This window comes from Drosophila busckii, chromosome 3L (genome assembly GCF_011750605.1).
Source record: "Drosophila busckii strain San Diego stock center, stock number 13000-0081.31 chromosome 3L, ASM1175060v1, whole genome shotgun sequence".
In the NCBI taxonomy this organism is placed as follows: Eukaryota; Metazoa; Arthropoda; class Insecta; order Diptera; family Drosophilidae; genus Drosophila; species Drosophila busckii.
Window position 1 is genome coordinate 4,083,969 of NC_046606.1, and position 19,635 is coordinate 4,103,603.

The 19,635-nt window shown below is 39.2% G+C and overlaps 1 long non-coding RNA gene across 1 annotated transcript in view; it reads right to left on the reverse strand.

Moving 5' to 3' along the window:
• LOC117134766 overlaps positions 1-19,635 on the reverse strand; it is a 38,083-nt gene that overhangs the window by 9,260 nt on the left and 9,188 nt on the right. The window contains exons 2-3 of the long non-coding RNA XR_004458836.1: positions 19,170-19,420; positions 8,000-8,041 (exon numbers count right to left, since the gene is read on the reverse strand). This is a non-coding gene — a long non-coding RNA (uncharacterized LOC117134766). The remainder of the gene's footprint in view (positions 1-7,999; positions 8,042-19,169; positions 19,421-19,635) is intronic.

The window sequence follows — 19,635 nt, forward strand, 5'->3', positions numbered from 1 at the left end:
AAGGCAAAAAAACAACACTTTCAAATAGGCAAACAAAATTATAAAAATAAATTCTTGAAACTTGTTTGCTGCATGCATAAAATTACATCAACGATCGCCTCGTCATCGTCGCTTGAATTTTTTATGCCCCTGCAGCTGTGACGAATTCTCTCTCTCTCTCACTCAAGCTCAGGCTGCAACGTGTGGGAGGGGCGTGGCACGGACTCATAAACGGACTTCGCATAGCTATGCTCAAGCTCAGACTAGTCTTTTCACTTTTTATAAGCAACGCCACTAATTTGACAGGCGGGCACACAATCGCGATCACTTTGACGATCGAGTCTGCAATCGACTCGAACTGACAAAGTGTCGAGTGTGTATATATATACATATATATAGTATATAGACTTGAGTAAAAGTTGCGACAGCACACTGGGCTGCAACTATAGAACTGGCGCTGCAAATTGCTGGCTACATTTTGTTTAAAGACAGCAAAATTGAAGGCACTAGGAGAGAAATTAAAAGCAACCAGCAATGATATTTGCTGTTTATTATAGCTGAAGCTTGAAATTGCTTAAAAGTCTCATAAAACTTTGATCTGAATCTAATCAAAGAGCATATGAACTTGTGATAATCAAAAGTAATAAATGAAAAATCTTAAGACGATTTTCTTATGCTAAACCAAAGCTAATGCTTTATTTTTATACTAGACAAAATGTAACTAATTTATAAATGAGTCCTTGTGCTATATTCAAATCAACTTCAGTTCATTAAAAGAGTTTCGCTTCTTAAAGCAAACTTAACTATCTAAGCACTTAAATAACAATTCATCAATTTGGTTACTTTTATCAGCAGCCTAAGTTCGCTAATCTAATTGCCAAATATGCTCAAGAAATGAAGTGAGTGGAGGCGTCAATCTTGAATGCTTTATGACCAAATGATCTTGCCCAGATATTTGCAGTTTATGGCAATTGTGTGGCGCCACAAGCTTTCCGCACATTTGTGGCCACTGTATGCCGCATGTGGCTGCTGTGGCTTGAGCTCTTTTGGACAGCTATCGATCAGCTGCAGAGTTGGCAGCTCAGCGAGCTTAATGGAAGCCCGCCACTTAGACGGCAGTTGACTTTACTCTGACTTTAATTTATGCACCGAGTGCCTGAGGCACTAAGTCGCGGCCCCGGACGCAGCTGCCTAGACGCGCTCTCGCTCTGTCTCTCTCTGCCGCTCTCCCTCTTTAATGTCGATCTCTATTAGTTAATCTTTATATACCCAAGCGTCTGTCCCTGAGTGCGACTTAAGCGCTTGCGTTTGCTTTGCCAGCGAGATGCGTGCCAGCGATAAAAGTAATTTGCTTGATTTAATTTTAGTCGGCAGCAGCTAGCGAGACAAGCTTAAACAGCCCCCGCAGTGAGGGGCAGCCCCCCTGCCAGTTACTAAAAGTGGTAGCATCCTGTTTGTCAGCCTGGCTTTTGAGGTTGAGCGCGAGTTGAAGTTGAATTAGAGTTCGAGTTCGAGTTTTTGCTACTTTTTTTAATTAGGCGAGCGCAACAAATTTCGCGCAGTCTCAGAGTTTCATGTTGCAACATGTTGCCAGCGCATGTAAGTGGCAAATGGCCTGCACCAAAAAAAAAAAAAAAATATAAAAAACTATACTATGTATGCAGCTACTACAAGCCAACTTCTAAAGTGGCTAATTGTGTTATGGCATAATTTACACGTTGTGTTTTTGGCTGCCAGCTACAACGCGCTCGACATGCGCCACAGCAGCCACTTGCAACAATTTTGTAGCAGCAGTAGCTTAAAAAAATGAGCAATGAAATTATAAAAAATAGCAAGCAACTTGCTTGCAGCTTTCTAAGCTGCAGAGAGTTTTAGTTAATGAACCTAAATGCAGTTTCACAGTCTTCAACATATTAGTGACTAACTGACTGATGTCTTCATATATGGCAAAGCATATATAAGCATATCTAACTTATTAAAATGTTTGCTGGCTTACGCACCTCTGTGCTCAAAATTGGAAGCGTGGGAATTGAAAACGTTATCAACGCTGTCTGCGCTCGCAGCTGTGCCATTTGATTAAATGCCTCGTTTTATTTCACATTTAATATGTGAAATTATTGACAGTCGATTAAGCAATGCACACACACGCACACACACACACAAGCAAACAGTCAAAGCGACTTGAAGTCTTCGCTATCTGCTTTGTTGACTGCGATCGGCGGTCAATATCAAAATTCAAATATCAATATTTACGCAGCAATTATGCAAATTAAGCTCAAGTCCAAAGCATGAGCTTTTTTCTTTGCTATGACGAAATGACGTTGGCATCTCTGCTGACTGCGCTGCTTTGCGTTGTTGTTGTTATCTGTGCGATTTTAATTGTTCTAATTGCATACAGCTGACATTTTATTTATGCTCTGTATATTTTGTTTAATTGCTTGGCGTCTATTAAAAATTATTGCTAAAATAGCTTGTGGGCGCTACAGTTTGTTATTTTTTTTTCTAGCTACGCACAGCTTGACACCTGAACCGTTGCTGGCGCCATTCAGCTTTTGTCCGGCTGCTTAGCTTTTGTCTAGGACTGCCCGCTGTGCCTTTTGCCTGCGCGCACTTAAATGTCAACCAATGAGCATTAAATTGAGCGCTATGCGCAGTTTTATTCGCGTAATATAAATTTCGATTTAGTTGCGCAAGCTATAAAACAACTTTATACAAATTTTGGCAAAGGTTAAGCTGAAAACAAATGCACTAAAATTGATTTAAAGCTGTTGGGCAATTGGCTAACAATTAAAATGCAGCCAAAACTTGTTAATTATATAGTTATTAAAATGGAGGCTCACTGTAGATTTATTACGTGTCGCCTAAAAATGCGCTTAATTAATATTAAGTTAAATTCTAAGTGCATTGACTGGTTATTTTAACTAAATTCCTGCTGCCAGCTTTTACACATGTTTTCTTATTAAACGTCTTTGGGCTTATTATGTTAAGAAGCAGCAGCAGCAACAAAGGAAACAAACACAGGCATAAGTGACAAATTTATGGCGCGTGTGTTGCAAACCACATAATTTGTCTGAATTCGCTGACCCCCGCGCCACTCGCCCCTGCCCACGAAACACAAGCAAATCAGCAAATTTATGCGCAAAGCCCGCGCGCCAAATTAATGGATGCTTATTAATTTATAGCTATTTAAATGATCTGAAGGATACAAGCGGCGCGGCGCAGGGACAAACGCCACACATTCCAAGGCTACCTTGCAGCATTAGTGTGTGGCTTTCAAATGTGTGTGCGTGAGTCGTGAGTTTTCGGCCATCCCTAAGCGCAGCAGCCTTAATGAAGTCCGATCTGTCGCGTTGCGTTGTGCGTGTTTATGCCTGTTCGGCTGGGCTCAAAACAAAACCAAAATAAAAGCATATTTAATTTACACCTGAGCCGCATCAGCGCGAAACCGAAAACCGAACTTGAACCTGAACTCGCCGCTTGACATCGGACAAGATGTTTTTTGGTTATTTTAGCTTTTTTGTTCGGGGCTGGGGCTGCAAAATAAATTAGCAACATGGGGTGAGGTCGCAAAAAAAGAAAACAGCAAAAGTTTAAATAAAAAGTATATTGGGTTTGGGGAAAAAACAAAAAATGGAAAGTGTTTGATTTGGTGGCTTGTGCAGCTTGTGGCATTGGCCTGGGCCATAAATTAGCAAGCAAGACGCTTAACTGGACGCCAGGTTCAACTCCAGCCCAGCTCATCGATTGGCGCGCTGTGTGGTCAACTCTCTCGGGTTGCCTACCTTTCTATGACTAAGCCCGCACAGCTGGCTCAAGCTCAAGCTGACTCTCTGGCTCAGGTTTTTAGTTTGTATTTGGTTTTTGTTTATACTGCTGCTGCGGCGGCGATTGCATCGCTCTTTCTCCCCATTTGAAAATTACTATTATAGTTTTATGTGCTATTATTTGGACATAAAGCAAACGCGCAGCCCCCGCAGCGCTTGGCCAAGACGGACACATGAGGCGGCCGCTCGTATCTATTTGGGCGCCTTTTTTGCATAAACCCAAAACCAAAACCAGGGATGCGCCACATGCTTAAAAATTGTTTAAGCATAAATAATGCAAAATACTTATAAAAGCAAAGAAACGATCAGCAAAGGAATAAGCAAAAGTTAAGCAGACAATACTTTGGCTTTTTATAAAATAATTTAAAATTTGTTTTTAATTTTTAAGTAATTTATGCATACTTACTAAGCTTAAAGTCTGGGTTGAAAAATTGAACTGACTATGAATTAAATTATAATCTTAATATTTAATTATTTCTTTACTTATTTTTTGCGCCACAACATGTCAATGTATCCTGCACTTAAAACACAAAACTGTTAGGCAAGCTGCGCTGACTGGAACCAGTTGGCAGCCCTGAAGCTTTACAATGTTTGCTCGATGGCGGCGGCGGCGGCATCTTGATTGGACTCAGAGCCGGCGAGCCGGTTGACTCAGTCGCCTGTAGGGTGGCAAGATTCTTAGCCGGCGCCAAAGTCCGCTTGCTGTTAGCTTTTTATCTCGCATCAGCTTAGCCAAAAAGCAAAAAAAAAAAACTCAAATTTTGCGGCATGCCACAGCTGAGCTAAGCTCGTATTTTGCGTATGCGCCACGTCAACGATTCGTATTTAATCTGTTGATAAGCAGCAAACATTTGGCTGGCCTCCAAATGCTGCAAGAAAAACTTGGTCATGGCTGCTCAAAAGTTCTCACAGCATTCCAGAGAGAGATAGAGAGAGAGACGCGCTCTCGCCGCTTGGAATGCGGCGTCAACTGTCAGGGTCTTTACATTAACAGTAGCTCTAAATTAGCTTCTCTCACTCGAAGCAGCAGCAGCAGCAGCGTGGGCGTTGCGTAGCTCAACAGCTTTGACTCTGACTCTGTCGCGTTATGTAAATGTCACAAGGCAAAATGCCAGAGTCAGAGTCAGAGTCAGCGCCAGAGCCACTGTGGGCACTCAATCACTATTAAAACCAGTAGCCAATGCAGCCAAAAGACGCAGTCAACTGGAACTGTAACAAAACTGAAGCCAAAGGCCAACCAGGCTGGGTTCACACAAATGGCAAAGCGCCGAGCCGAGCCGAACGAAGGAGAAGCTGGAAGCTTGACTGGGTTTGGGGGCTAGAGCAAGTTCAGTGCATTCAAGGTGAGATTCTATAATTCACAATGCGCGCCAGTTGCTTAAGTTTGTTTGAAAATTAAATATAAAATTCAAGCTTAAGATTTATGTTTATTTAGTTAGTTCTATATGCGGCTAGCCACGCCCATGCAAACGCACGCCCACGCAATGAGTGCAAAAAGCAAGCAAAACCAAGCAGCGCAAATTATTTCTCACCATTTATCTGTAAAAATTCGCATATTAAATAAGCGTGCAACCCAAAATTATCACGGACATGGCATCAAGGGGCAGCAGCCACAGCAGCCCCAGACCACAAAATCCCAAAATAAATATAAGAAGAAAAAAGCGTCGAACGCTAACTTTGATCGTAATCTGTAAGTGTTTGGCAAGCGCGGCACACGTAGGCCAGATTTAGCTTTGGAGCCACCATTGCTGGAGTCCACATAAGAGCGCGCGAGACTATGCGCTGCATTTATTTGTTTTTGGTCGGCGCAAAGGATACGCCGTGGTACGCCCACTCAGCAGCACAGCGAGGCAGGCAGAGATGCCAATGATGATGATGATGTCGACAACGATTGCGATTGCGCGTTTGGATTACAATAATTTAACATCATCATAATAAAACAATCAACGTGAGGCATTTAGAATCAACAGCAAGCGAGCAAGAGAGAGCGAGAGAGAGAGAGCGCGACTGCAGTCATTGCCAGCACTTTATGCAGACGCTGTTAACATGTGTGTGTGTGTATGTGTGTGTGTGTGCTTAAGTCGATACAAATCGCATATGCCAAAAGGATAAAGGCTGCACAATAAATTGAGAGGTCATTCTTGCCACGACCAACATGATGACGACCCAAGACGAGCACAGCACAGCGCACAGTGGGCACAAGTGCAGCTTTAAGCGCATATAAAATTATGAACTTTGCGCTTTAAGTAAAAATATAAAAGTTGCAACGCTTTATAAATATTTAAAAATAAAATTCACAGCAACAAATCAATTTAAAAATAACTATAAATGCAACTCGATAGACAGAAATATGAGAACTGCTTGGTAAAATTTATTTATTTTATTATTAATTTATTATTTTAATATAGCTAGAGCAACAAAGGCGTTCAAAATAGTTTCAAAATCGAAACTTGGCAATAATATTAATTAATATTTTAATATCAAAGCCATCACTTCTCTAGCTGCCTGCCTCAGCGTAAATAAAATTATGAACTTTGGTATTTAGGTAAAAATATAAAAGCTTCAGCTAAACTGCAATGCTTAGAGAAATTTATAAACATTTAAAAATAAAAACAAGAGCAACAGAACATTTTAAAAATAACTATAAATGCAACTCAATAAAGAAAATGATGAGAACTTCTTGCTAAGAGCAAAAATAACTTCAAATATATAAAAGATACAAACAAAATAGTTTCAAAATCGTTACATGCTTAAATATTAATTAATATTTTAATATGAAGCCCAAATTTCTATAGCACTTGCGCCATTGTAGCGTCTGTTTTTTTTTTTTTTTTGGCTGGCGCTTGGGCCAGAACCAGCAACTGTGACTGCGACTGCGACTTGTGCCAAAGTAATTGATGTGCTCGCCTGACCTGTGGGAGTTAACGAATCACAGATTATCTACAGCAGACAATGGAGCGAGGCAAAAAAAAAAAACAACAACTCAAAGCTCATGTCGTCGCATCACACAGCGCAACGCTTTGTGGCTTTGGCTTTTCCTGTGGCTCTGCATTGGGGTTACGCCCACCCCAGCACAGAGTTTGAGCCTGCGCCTCATGTTGCCCATTTTTTAAAAGCTGCCTGTTGCTTATTTATATTTATTTTGTTGCTGTATATTTTATTTACGGCTTGTCGATAACGTGGCGCATTTTCATTGATGTGGCGGGCCGCGATATGCAAAGCGGCCAAGAGCGGCAACAACAGGTGGCTGCCAAGCTGAACTGAACTGAAACCGTTAAGCCTTAACTAAAGCGAAATATGCAAATTGGCAAATTGGTTGCGCAATCGACTGGAGCTCCCAGGCTCTGCAGGCTTCAGCTGCTCTTGCCCCCACTACATGTGCCTCAAACTGGGCACATGGCTAATTTGTTTGCCGACTCCTTTTTGCTTTTGTTTGCTTTGGCAGGATGCGTAGGCAGTTAAATAAGCGCGGCAAATTATATGGAGACAAGTGCTATGAATTGGCCGGAAATTCAAAAGAATCAACGCACTGCGTGGGCTGCACACACACACACACACACATGCACACATGAGTGTAATTTGAAACACTTGCGCTTAATTGAAGGTGTTAAAGGCAAAGCTAAGCTAAGAAATGAAAGCTGAGCTATGCATTAAGCTAAAGCTTTAAAAAATTGCTAACACAAATTTTAAGCAACACCTTCGCCCAAAATTTAATTAAAGCGTGCAACACTCCCCACAACATTTTTACACTCAATTTGCCACATGCGCTAAAAATGTCTCAATTATGCAGACAACAGAAAGTGCCCTTCACCATATGGGATAAACCAATTTTGCAACAACAGCCCACGCAGCTTTTGCTTTGGCAGCTGGGCAGTGAAATTATTTTATAAATGGCTATAAAATATGCTTTGGCTTACAGTTGATAAAGTTCAGTGCATATAGAAATTATAATGAAGACATCAACTATACAAAGAAACAACAAACGGCCAGACAGCCCACTTTGATTTTTATGGCCACAACACACAACACACACACACACACACACACACACACACACATGTGTGGCAAGCTATGAACTCTTAGTAGTGCGCCACATGACTTGAAGTTGTAGGTGGTGCCCAAAACAAATTGCAGGCAATCTCAAAGACTTAAGTATGCTAAATTATCAAGCGTCGTCTTCAAAAAAATGCACTTACCACAGCAAAGAGTCCACATGTGGCTGCCACAAGCGTTGCAAGCTGCAAAGAGTAGAATTTAATTTAAATTAAATTTTGTTGTCAACTATTTGCAATAAATTGCTATAGCTTACTGTTTGCTTAGCTATGTGATTTTTATTCTTAACATTTTTTTAACTTTTATTTATTAAAGCAGCGCATTTGCTATTCGCTTTTCTTTATAGACCGCTGCTGATTTGTTTTTCCTGGCGTACATTTTTCCTCAGCGCACTGCTTTCCAATCAAGCGCTTAACGCCAGCGGCCACAACAACAACAAATACACACACACACTCACATATTATTTATAGTTTATATGTATTTATTTTAGTTGTCTTTTTTTTTTGGGTATTATTATTATTACGAGCTAAAAAATGATTGCTAAACGCTGCACAATTTCGGGCAATAAAAGGCACAAATTGCTGCTAATAATGTTGCCAGTTGCCTAGCTACAGTTACAGCGATGCAGCGGCATTAGCAAGTTTGTTGCCCAAGTCTTTTGTTTTACATACGCTTGTTGTTTTTTGTATTATTTTAAATTGTTTTTGTTGCCTTACATAGTTGCATGCTTGTCATGTTCTGCGCTAAGAAATTGAACTTTTTGTTGTTGTCGTTGTTGTTGTTGTTCGCTGTGAAACATTTGTCATTTTTACCATTTTTAGCCAAGCGTGACAGGCATTTGTTTTTTTTTTTTTCGTTAAGGTTTCCTTTGCCAGTTTCATGCAAATGCAGCAGCTAACAGCAACAACAATGGCCAGCATGTGTCTAGTTTGCGGCTTGCATTTTCGATATATACACAACTAGATAAAGATCTCAAATATAGTTAAAAACAAACAAGAAATTTATTGAATATGCAATGCTATTTGCATGCGCATTTGTTATAAAACAAAAACACAACTCTGGTTTATTGTTTTATTTATTGTAGGTGAGAAGTCAAATATTTGTGGGTGGCAACGGCAACAGTTGCAGCAATTCATAAAATGGCACATCTAGAAATCTTGACAGTTTTGCAGCCGCAGGTCGCAGTCTCAAGTGTTTACTATATATGCTTGTCTCATATCGGACTGAACAATCGCGTGAAAAAAAATCGCACTGCACCTGAGGTTAATTTCCAGCATTTAACAAAAACAAAAAAAAGTTAAAGTGAAGACAAGCCTAGGCAAAGCGAGTTAGGAAAGTTTGATTAAATATGCAATATATAGCTGAGATTTAGCTTATATATAATAAAAAATAAAATTGCTAACAACAAAATTTAACATTTTTAGTTAATACCTTGACTATACCAATGTAGAATTTAATTCTAGACTACAATTAAAAATAAATAAATAATAAATACATTTTTAGTTAACAGCGAGCTGTAGTGCAACATTGCTTAACTAACTTAGTTAATCATCAGCAGTCATTTAAGCAAATTGTTTTCCCATGCTATGCGCTTTGTATTTGCCCCCACCACCCACTTGTGTTCAGCCCACAGCTTAGAACACACGCTTACAATTAGTTTTAATTGATCTGATTACAGCCTCAGTCTCTGTGGCTTGTGAGCGTCTCAGCTTACCCATTGGCTAAATGTTGTAAGCCAGCTGGTCAACATTGCCGCTTGGTGTTGACCCAACCCAGACCCAGACTTGGGCCATAACATTTGTGAACTTTACAACAATTGCCAGCCCGCAGTTTTATATTGATTTTTGGCAACGTTTTAAGTTGCGTTTGCATTTTCATAACATGACAGGCCTTAACAGTTTTTTCTGTTTGTTCTTTTTTAGTTTTTATTTTATTTTGTTATTTTGGCTATCAGTATCAAAAAAACACTGCAAAAGGTCATAAAATGTGTTTTGCGGCTGGTCGTGTAAATTTTTACACGCTGCCAGCTCAAGCAACAACGAAAAGTAACAAAAAGACCGACAATTGTTGCTGCTGCTGCTGCTGTTGTTGTTGTTGTTGCTGCTGCTGCACTGACATGCAATGCTCGACGAGCATTCAACTGTCAACAGTTACTACCGAAAGTTTGCTGTCCGCTTAAATGCCGCCGCACAAAAACACAAACTTAAATAACTTAAAGCAAAGTCCAAACTTGCAACTAACTACAAATCACTTTTACTGTCAGCTGCCTAAGGCATACCCCCCACCACCCCCCTGATCAGCTAGTGCGCCTCTCAGCTGTCCAGCAAAATGCCAGGCAACCAGATTCGAACTGCGCTTGCTGCACAAATTATTTAAAGTATAAATAAAATTCTCTAAATATTTGACTGGCGATTTTCCATTTAGTTAAGCCTGACCGCTCGACCGCCCGCCCGACTGCCTGCCAGGCTGTCTGCCAGTCGCCTTGGCTTCAGCTGTGGCAATTAAGGTGCAATAATTTCGGATCATTAGGTTAAATTTGTCACGACCCATTGCACGACGATTGGTCGCAGTTTCCGCCCCAAGGCCCACTCTTGTCCAGCAACAACAAAATTTGTAAAAGCAACGCGCGCGCGCGCAACAGTTTGTGGCAGTTGCAAGTCAGTCAGGCGAACGCTAGGTGGCGCTGCCAACAAATTATGACACAATTCACTGACCAAATTTGGTAAACAGTTGACATTTGCCGTCTCTAAAGCATATTACAGTTTTTTACGCTCAGTTTGGTCTTTAATTTTTTGTCGTGTTGTCGACTTGGGCTATCGCTAAACAGCGCTATCAACATGGCATGTTGACAACAAACGCCTAGACGTGCAACACACACTATGCAACACCCCCCACCCCGCCCGCTCGTATGTCTGCGGCAACATGTTGCCAGCGCTGCGGCTGCGACTGTGAAAGCGGCGTGGGTGTCAATATGCTTTATATAACGCGCTTAACGTAAACGCTATTAGCGTCAAGTTAAAACAGCGCCCCACCGCCCTCTCTCTGCTCCAGTCTCGAGTGCTCACTTGGGCACTTGGACTGATGTTGCATTCCACAAATCGATTTCGCTGCGCACACGCACTGACCGCAATTTTGTGGTCTAGCCAATGAATCATCGACACACAAAACCGCAACACGCGTCGCAATTAGCGATGACAACGTGACTAGCGTGAGAAGTTTTCAATAATTTATAACTATTTGGGAATTTTATATGACTAGCTTGAATAGCATAGCTTGCAGTTTAGTTAAAAAGCTTGCAACACTTATAAAAATGTATCTAATTCTGATATTTTATAAATTCATTAAATGCATTGAAATCTATTAAATTGTTTGCAACTTCATTCGCAAACTGAGTTGAGCAACTTTGAAGTTGCAAATAAAGTCAACACTGTTATTAAATTATATTTTTGAACTATATTTAGCAACTGTTCAAATTCAATTTAGAGCTTTAAGCTGCATTATTTGCACTTTGATTCAATTATTTGGGAATATTTAGAGAACCACCAAACTCTAAAGCAATTCGAAGTATCAACAAAATGAATTCCAGTTTTATATACTTTTTAATTAAAAACATTATTGTTTATAAATTGTAATTAAATAGCAAATTCTATGCTCTCTTCTTTTTCTTAAGCTTTGCAATTAAAATTAACTTATGCAGTTAACTTCTGCTGCTATATTTAAACAAATTTACCTGCGCTAAATGTTTACTCATTGCGCAGCCACCCCCTACTCCTCTTATCTGCTGCTCGCCTGTGTTTATCCTTGTCTTCATTTGTGGCACAGTGTGTGGCATTTCTGTCACTTGACGCTGAATTATTTTCACGCCTTTTTACAAATGTTTGTGGCTTGAAAAGCGCAAGCATAGCGGGGGCGACACACACACACACTAACACACACTGACACTGACACACATACACATGTAAACGTTAGTGTGTTCCACTTATGGCTAACGCCATAGCGGCCTCCACGCCGACTCGGACTTGAGTCTTGGTCAGCATGCAGATTTGCTCATAAATCTGACAAACTCAACGCTAATATTTGCAGACTTCGTTAGACACACTCAAATGCATTTGATATGCCTTAAACGGACTGAGCGCTGCCATGCGCTGTCTCGCTCGCACACTGACTCGGAGTCGGACAACGTCGCTGCGCTTTGGCATTGCACTGACAAGTGTAAAAGTTGACAAGCGGCAAGGCAACAAAAACAGACAAAAATTAAATGAAAATGAAATGCAGCTAAGCTTTATCTGATTATGAGTTGTAACCAACTGACCAAGTGACCAACAACAGCTGAAAGCCAGACAAGTGACGTTGCATTGGGCTTGCGCTTGTGGCATGCAACTGTGGCACAGAGCGACAGCGACAGAGATTTAAGTATTTTAATATAAAGTGAGATAAGAACTGGAAGCCCGAAAGACTTAAGAGATTTTGTTTAAAGTGTAGCCAAAGTAAGTAGTTCGGAGCTAGTTCGTAACTAATTATGAGCAGCTTAGAGAGTAAATAAACTGTTTGAATGCCTGCAATTTGCTTAGCAAAAAGATCTAAAGAGAAAATATTTGAGCCAACTAAATAATAAACAAAATAAGGCTAATATTTAATTATGATATTTAAATTGTGTTCACTGGTAATTAGTGCAGAGATAGTTGAATCCATTTTGTTTGCAGCTCAAACAACAAATTTACATTTAATTTTTATTTCTTTAACTTGGTGGTTTTAGTTTATCTCTGAATCTATAACTTGTTTACTTTAAATTGTGCCCACTGGTAATTAGCGCAGATCTAGTTTGAGCCTATTAGTTGTTAACTTAATTTAGCTTAAAATAAACTGTTTGAATTTTGATTCATTATAAATTTTTATTTATAAGCCGCTGCTTTTTACTCTAAGTTCTGTTCACTGTTAGTGTTAGAACTAGTTCAATGCGATTTGTTAGCAGCTTAACTTTGTATAAAGAAGTTATTTGGAAAATAAAAGCTGCATGTAAATAAATCAAATGAACTTTTTAATATATAATAAGTAAACAAGTGGACAGGTTAAAGTTGGGCGCCACCAACATTTAAATACACTTTGACTAGTGTATTGCCCGTTTCCATTATAGGTGCCGCATCATAAGCCTCCTCGTTTCATAAATCTATGAAACTTGTTTACTTTAAGTTGTGTCCACTGATAATTAGCGCAGCTCTCGTTTGGCTGTTAACTTAATTTAGCTTTTGAAGAAATTAATTGAATGACTGCAATTTCCTTTAGCTAAATTCTTTTTTCCGCCTAAAATAGTTGAGCTAACTAACCCAAATGTTGACCATTTGTATGTTGTGCTTGACTTTTTGTGCTATTTACAGCGCTCGCTGGCGCCTGCAATTATAAAGTCCCGGCCCGGCCATAATGTGTCAACAGGCTGGAAGCCGAAGCCAGTTCTCGCATAGAACGAACAGAAGTTGTTGAACAAGCCTAAAATGCTGTTTGGGGCAGCAACAAGCAATTGTTGCATAGTTAGCCTGGCGCTTGTTCGCAACGAAATTAAAAAGTAAAGCAGCAGCAAGAAGAAGCAGAAGAAGCAAGGCAAGGTGCTCATTTGGTTGGCAGAGTTTAAAAAGCAATCAACACGTGATTATAATGATGCGAGCAGCAGCGAGTGGTCACTGATCATTGTGCATTGAGCTTGGACACACATAATTGGACATGGCTATCGTTGGCTGCTTGGCCGGCTGCTGCTTCTGTATTGGGTTAATAAGGCGGCGCATTCGTTGCATTTATGTTGAGTGCCTGCCGCGCTGCTGATCGTTGACAGTAATTTGCAAAAGCAAAAGCTAAAGAGCAAAACTCGTTTGGTCCGGCCGCTTGATAATTTAATTTGCATAGTGCCAATTTATGCTCAGTTGATGGACAAGTGGACAACGCCTCAGTTGCAGTCATTGGGTTAACTTCTGCTCTGGTGGCGACTGCGCTGCTGCTTATCAACTGATTTGCATCTACACTCGTGTTTATTTCTGCACCATTTGTGTTCGACGATCGTTATCTGCATCCGTTTAAAATGTTGCGCACTGCGCTTGTTCAACAATTTGTAGCAAGTGGTTTTCATGTTCATGGGAATATGTAAACTTTGCATAAGCGCAGCCAAAGCTAAAGCTCAGCCATGTCGCCTGCCTTGTTGCTGCCCACCCAGTGGCAGCAGCAGCAGCGGCCACTAAAGTCTGCATTTTTACAACTAAACTGTCCAGCTGGCTTGGCTCGCTGTCCACACTTTGATGACACTTTTTTAATTAGTTTCTGTTAACAACGCAGCGCAGTTGACCAATTTATGGACTGCGCGCTTTAAGCTGCAGATCGCGTGCTGACATCGCCTGACATCAATTGCACAGCTCGGGTTGCAATTTGTCATTATATGGTAAACAAATAGTTGAGGCTTAAGCTCGGCTCAGCCGCAAGTTGAATATGCATATAAAATTTAATTTTAGTGTGTGCATAGCATAAATATGAAAATGAAGCTTTGAAGTTGCTGTCAGTGCGTTAAGTTGAGTAGTAAAATTAAATATCAGAGCTAAATATGCTCAAGTGTAGTGATGGCAAAAAATATGCATTAATCGATTAATTGAAACCGAAGAAAAAAGAAAGAAATCGATTTATCAAATGTTTAATTCATTTGCTCCAAGCTGCAATTTTGAAATGCGAATGTTATGCAACTGTAACAATATTAAACAACTAACTAAATTGCACAATATTAATATATTTTTTATTTATTCAATAATGAATTAAGTAACAGTATTTTAGACATACGTGAAGTAGTCAATCTGTTTCTTTTCTCGTTAGCCGTAACAAACGCCTTAGAAAAAAGACTTGAGTCAAGTGTATTTAAAAATATTTGATAGCTAATTCGCCTTATCATAAATATGACTGCCTGTTAACTTATTAAAACTTTAGTAAAATCAATTGGAATAGAATGACTGACAACATTATTTTCTTCAGTATATAAGCAACAAAATGTTCTAGGCGACTTTATCGCTCTCTCGACTAAGTATCTAGTTTTATTATAACTCCAATTCAAATCACACCAAACTCACAATCAAATTTAAACGAAAGCAACAAGAATTTATCACTATGATAAGAAGCAGCTGCTTCTCTTTTGAATCTGTCTGAATTCGCTCTATTCCGCCTTTTTGTATCTGCTTCCATTCTTAATTTCCAGCCTGCCCAACTTTTCTCTCTTTGCGTACTTCAATTCCCTTAACTAAAGAGCACATCAAATTTGGCTGCTTGCTAACTTACGTCTTGCCTTATCAATACTTTGTTTGAAACTATTGAAAGCAATAGCTAACAACATTATTTTCTTTAGATTATAAGCAACCAAAATGTGCCAGACGGCGTTAAGTTTTTAACTTTATTATGACTCTAATTCAAGTTACACCAAACTCCAAATCAAATTCAAACAAACAAGCAACAAGAATTTAAGAGCATCATATCAATATGTTAAAGCTGCTGTAACTCTTTTAAATCTATCTAAATTCTGCTCCCATTCTTCTGTGAATTCTGCCTAACTTTTCTCTCTTTACTTCAATTCCCTTAACTAAAGAACACCTCCAGTCACAGCTGCTTGCTTCTTGCCTTTGAAGCATTTTAGCTTAGCTAACTTTAGTCTGCTCGCCTTGTCTTGTCTTTGGCTGCCACAAAACGTGGCGCGGACGTGACTGCAACATGCACTTGTCGTTTGTCATTGCGTGCAACTAATTAAAAACTGTAAACTGTCAGTGCGCGCAGCGGACAGGCGACAAATATTAAATATTATAAATCATTGGCCAAGGCAAATTGCTGTTGGCCAGTTCGTTGCCCAAGTCTTTTGTTTTTTTTCGAAGTTTTATTGCAGCAGCGAATTTATGTTATAAATAATGCGCAACGACTTGTGGTGTTTGGGCTGTGGGCTTTGAGTGCATTTTAAATAAAAACTTAAATTTTCGACGTTTTACGAGCGCACAATATTTACAGTTTAATTGCGAGTAGCGCACACGACGCCAAGCCGAGTGCAATAGCAAAGCGACTGAGCGACGGCGCATTTAATAAATCATAATAAATAATAATAAAATAATATTATGGCAATTGCAAATTGCGCATAGTCGCTGCTAATAGTAAATAGACAAAGGTCTATTCACGGTCACGGCGGCTCTTAGTGGACAAGTCCAAGTCGTGGTAAACAGCAGCTGCCCGCAGACAACTGTTGCTACTAAAAAACAATTGTTCTCCACCAGCAACAGCAACAGCAGCAATAATAACAACAGCAATAGGCATTCATGTTTTGATTGTTCTGTACGCTTTTTTGAATGTTGTACAACATTTGCATGGCACTTTGGTTGTTGCCGCTTTGGCCTCTTTATGCTGCAGCTCCATACATATTTATTAATTTAGATTTGCGCTGCTTTTGCGCATTTTATATTTTTTGATGGATTTATGAGCTATGCTCAAGGGAGCGGAGGAGGGGGGAACGACTTCGACTTTAGCCTTCGGCTGCATTTAAATAATTAATATGTCCAACTATCGAAAGCACAATCGAGCGCAATCGTTTGCTGCACAGCGGGAAATTAATTAGTTGCTTGTGATAAATGAAAATTAAATTAGTCGCTTGTACTATGCTTAAGTGCAAACTGACAGCCGCTCATTGTTCAGTTGAGTTGTTGGGTGAATGGACGTGAAGTGAAGTGAAGTGTAGTGGACTCCAACTTGGAGTGCTTGACATGTGACTAAAGGTCACAGCAAGTGACGTGCACTAAACGAACGTTTTGATTGCCAATCAATGTGAAACGAATTAAATGTTTATATTTGTGCTTCAACAGTTTAACGGTTTGTTTTAATTTATGTCAAAACATTTAGACAGCAAGTGCTGTGGGAAAATCAACTTCAACTTTATGTATTGTAATAAAATGAAGCTGGCGCTGCTTTCAGTTCAAAATTAATTTAGTTGTGCATTAAACAATAATTTTTATAAGCTTTAAGTTTATTAACTAAGCGGCAACTTCAAAGATTCTAATACTTGTGCCGGAACAAACAAATTGCATTTAAATTAAAGTTTTCACATTATTTAATTTTTAAAAAATTTAAGTAGCTCAAAATTCATAAAACCAAATATAATCCAAATGAATTTTGTGCGAAAAATTGATAGAAATTTTTAAAAATATTTCAAATAAATTGCAAACTAAAATTTACATTAACCAACATCTAATAAGCTAAACAAAAGCAAAACACGTTAAAAACGCAAATAAAGCCACAAAATTTCGACGCGAATTTAATTTATGACAAATATTTGTAAATTAATAACATTGCGCAGTTTGAGCGCCACACAATGCAACTGAAAGTGAAATTTATGGCTCATAAATAGTTAAACAATATCGATTAGCTTTTTGTGTTTGGCCGTTTTATGCGGCAGTGGGTGGGTGTGCGGGGTGTGGCAACATAAAAAACGGCAAATGGCAAAGCGGCAGCCAAGCTCAAGCGAATCAGCTGCAGGTGCATAAATTAAAGTGCGAAAATTCTAATAACAATGCAGCCAGCCAAACTGCCATGAACAGGAAGCCAACTAAATGTTAACTAACATGCAATGGAGTCGAGCGCTGCACACAGCCAAACAAATAAAACATAATTGATTTCAGTGCCAGTGTGTGGGAAAGTTCAGTTGGCAACGCCCACAATAAACTCATAAGTTGAAGCCGCTTAAAGACAATTGCCAATTGCATTTGTTGAGCGAAGTCAAGACCTAAAGCAGCTGAGTTGAGTAATTAAAGAGCTGCATATGTAATTGAACTTTAAAACAAAGCGATTAACAATTCAAAAATAAACAAAATTAGGTCAAACTACTAGTGGGTATATATTGAAAAATAATGCTGCATTATTTCATATAATAATATGTTTCAAAATAATTTTTAAAATTTATGTGTGGCATAAAAATGGTTTGAATAAAATTGTTTAATTGAAGCTGCGGCTGATCTTTATCTATTGTATATTTTATCAATTATTTTGATTAATAAAATATAAACGAGAATTGAAAATAATTCTAGCAAAACCAAAAAATATGCTAATTTGTAATAAGTTCAGCTTTGTTATAAAAGTTAACTAATTAAATCATTACAAAGCTAAGCATTATTTAAAAACTCTTAATAAATCTAATATGTATGGCCAACTTTGCTAGCGCATATCAAATTCGTTGTTGCTTTCATATTCGTTGAGCTTTAAACTGAGTCAAGCGCTAACGAGGCAGCAACAGTTGCAATGACAACAACAATGGGGACAACAAGCGCAGCAGCAGCCATTGATATTGCAATTAATAAGCAAATACATGTGTAGCAAGTAAGAAAACATAAATATGCATTAATTTAATGTTGATTTGCGCAGGTTCGTTGCCTAAGTCTTTTGTTTGCACAGATCGTTTTTTAACAATCAGTCAGCGCGTTTAGTTGATTTAATTTAGATTCTTGGCGAGGGCTTCAATGCGCGGGCAGCAGCAGCAGCAGAAAGGAAATGCTGGAAAATGTTTTTCAGCGCCTTTGGCGTTTCAACTGCCTAAGTCTGAATCTGACGCTGACTCTGACTCTGTCATGCGCTTTTAGGGGGCTTTGCCTTGTCGATGCGGCGCTGCGATAAAGTTGTCAAAGCAATTTTTGGCGGGCTTAACAAAAATTGTTTATATATATGTACGTTTGTTTGTATGTGTGTGTGTGTGTGTGTGGCCAAACAGCCTGACAACGCTTTGGCAATTGCTGCTGCCAGGTTGGCAGGCTGCGCTGGCAAGTTGCTGCCTTTAGCTGTTGAATGTCTAATGTCGTGACTCGATTAATGAAATGTTGCCGTAGGAAAATGCAACAAGAATTATAAAACAAAAACAACAACAACAACTTATAATAAAAGCATTGACAGTCGCTTAATGGCAATTGTTGTTGTTGCCAGCCAAACAGGCGTTGCTTTTAAGCCACTCTAATGGCCAGGCTAATTAGATGTGCAGCTATTTAAATTGCCCAAAAATAAAAGACAACAACTTGCCTCAAATTGTTGTAATTATTTGTAACAACAATGAATGCTTAAAGTCAAGAGTTCAGCAAGTTGACAAAAGCAGATAATCAATTTCAAATTAACGCACTTGATTGACTTAATAATATAGAAATAACAACTGAACAACAACAACAACTAACATTGAACATTGTTTGCAGAGTCTGCAGCGCTATCCCAACATCTTCATAATAAAACAATCAACGCACAATCAACGCCAAGATCAAGTGAATTGCCATAGACAAAGCGACTTACCCCGACGCTGTTTAGAGACTCTCAGCCAAGCGCAGTCGCGTCGAGTCTCTCAGGCTCATCCTCACTCTTGTGTGTGTTTAAATGTTGGCATTTCCTGGCATTATGCGCGCTAAATTGAGAGGTCAACTGCACGCTTCGCTCTGCGTGTTCGTGTGTGTGTGTGTGTGTGAGTTTCCTGTCTGCATATCGTTGTCCTCAGAGCTTGGAGAGTTTGGTTGGGCCTGTGCCTGTAATTGATGTGCACGCTTGACCTGTGGGAGTGAACATATTGTAGATAATCTTCAACGCAGACAAAGCCTCAATGAATTTTTTATAAGTTTGCCGCAACGCTTTTTAATTTATATTTGTATTTGCTTTGCCCTCGCTGCTATTTGTTTATTGTTTTAGTTTTTTTTTATACACTCGCTTTATCTAAATATTTAAATATTTATTATAGCATTTATTAAACGCTTTTCACTGCGGCAAT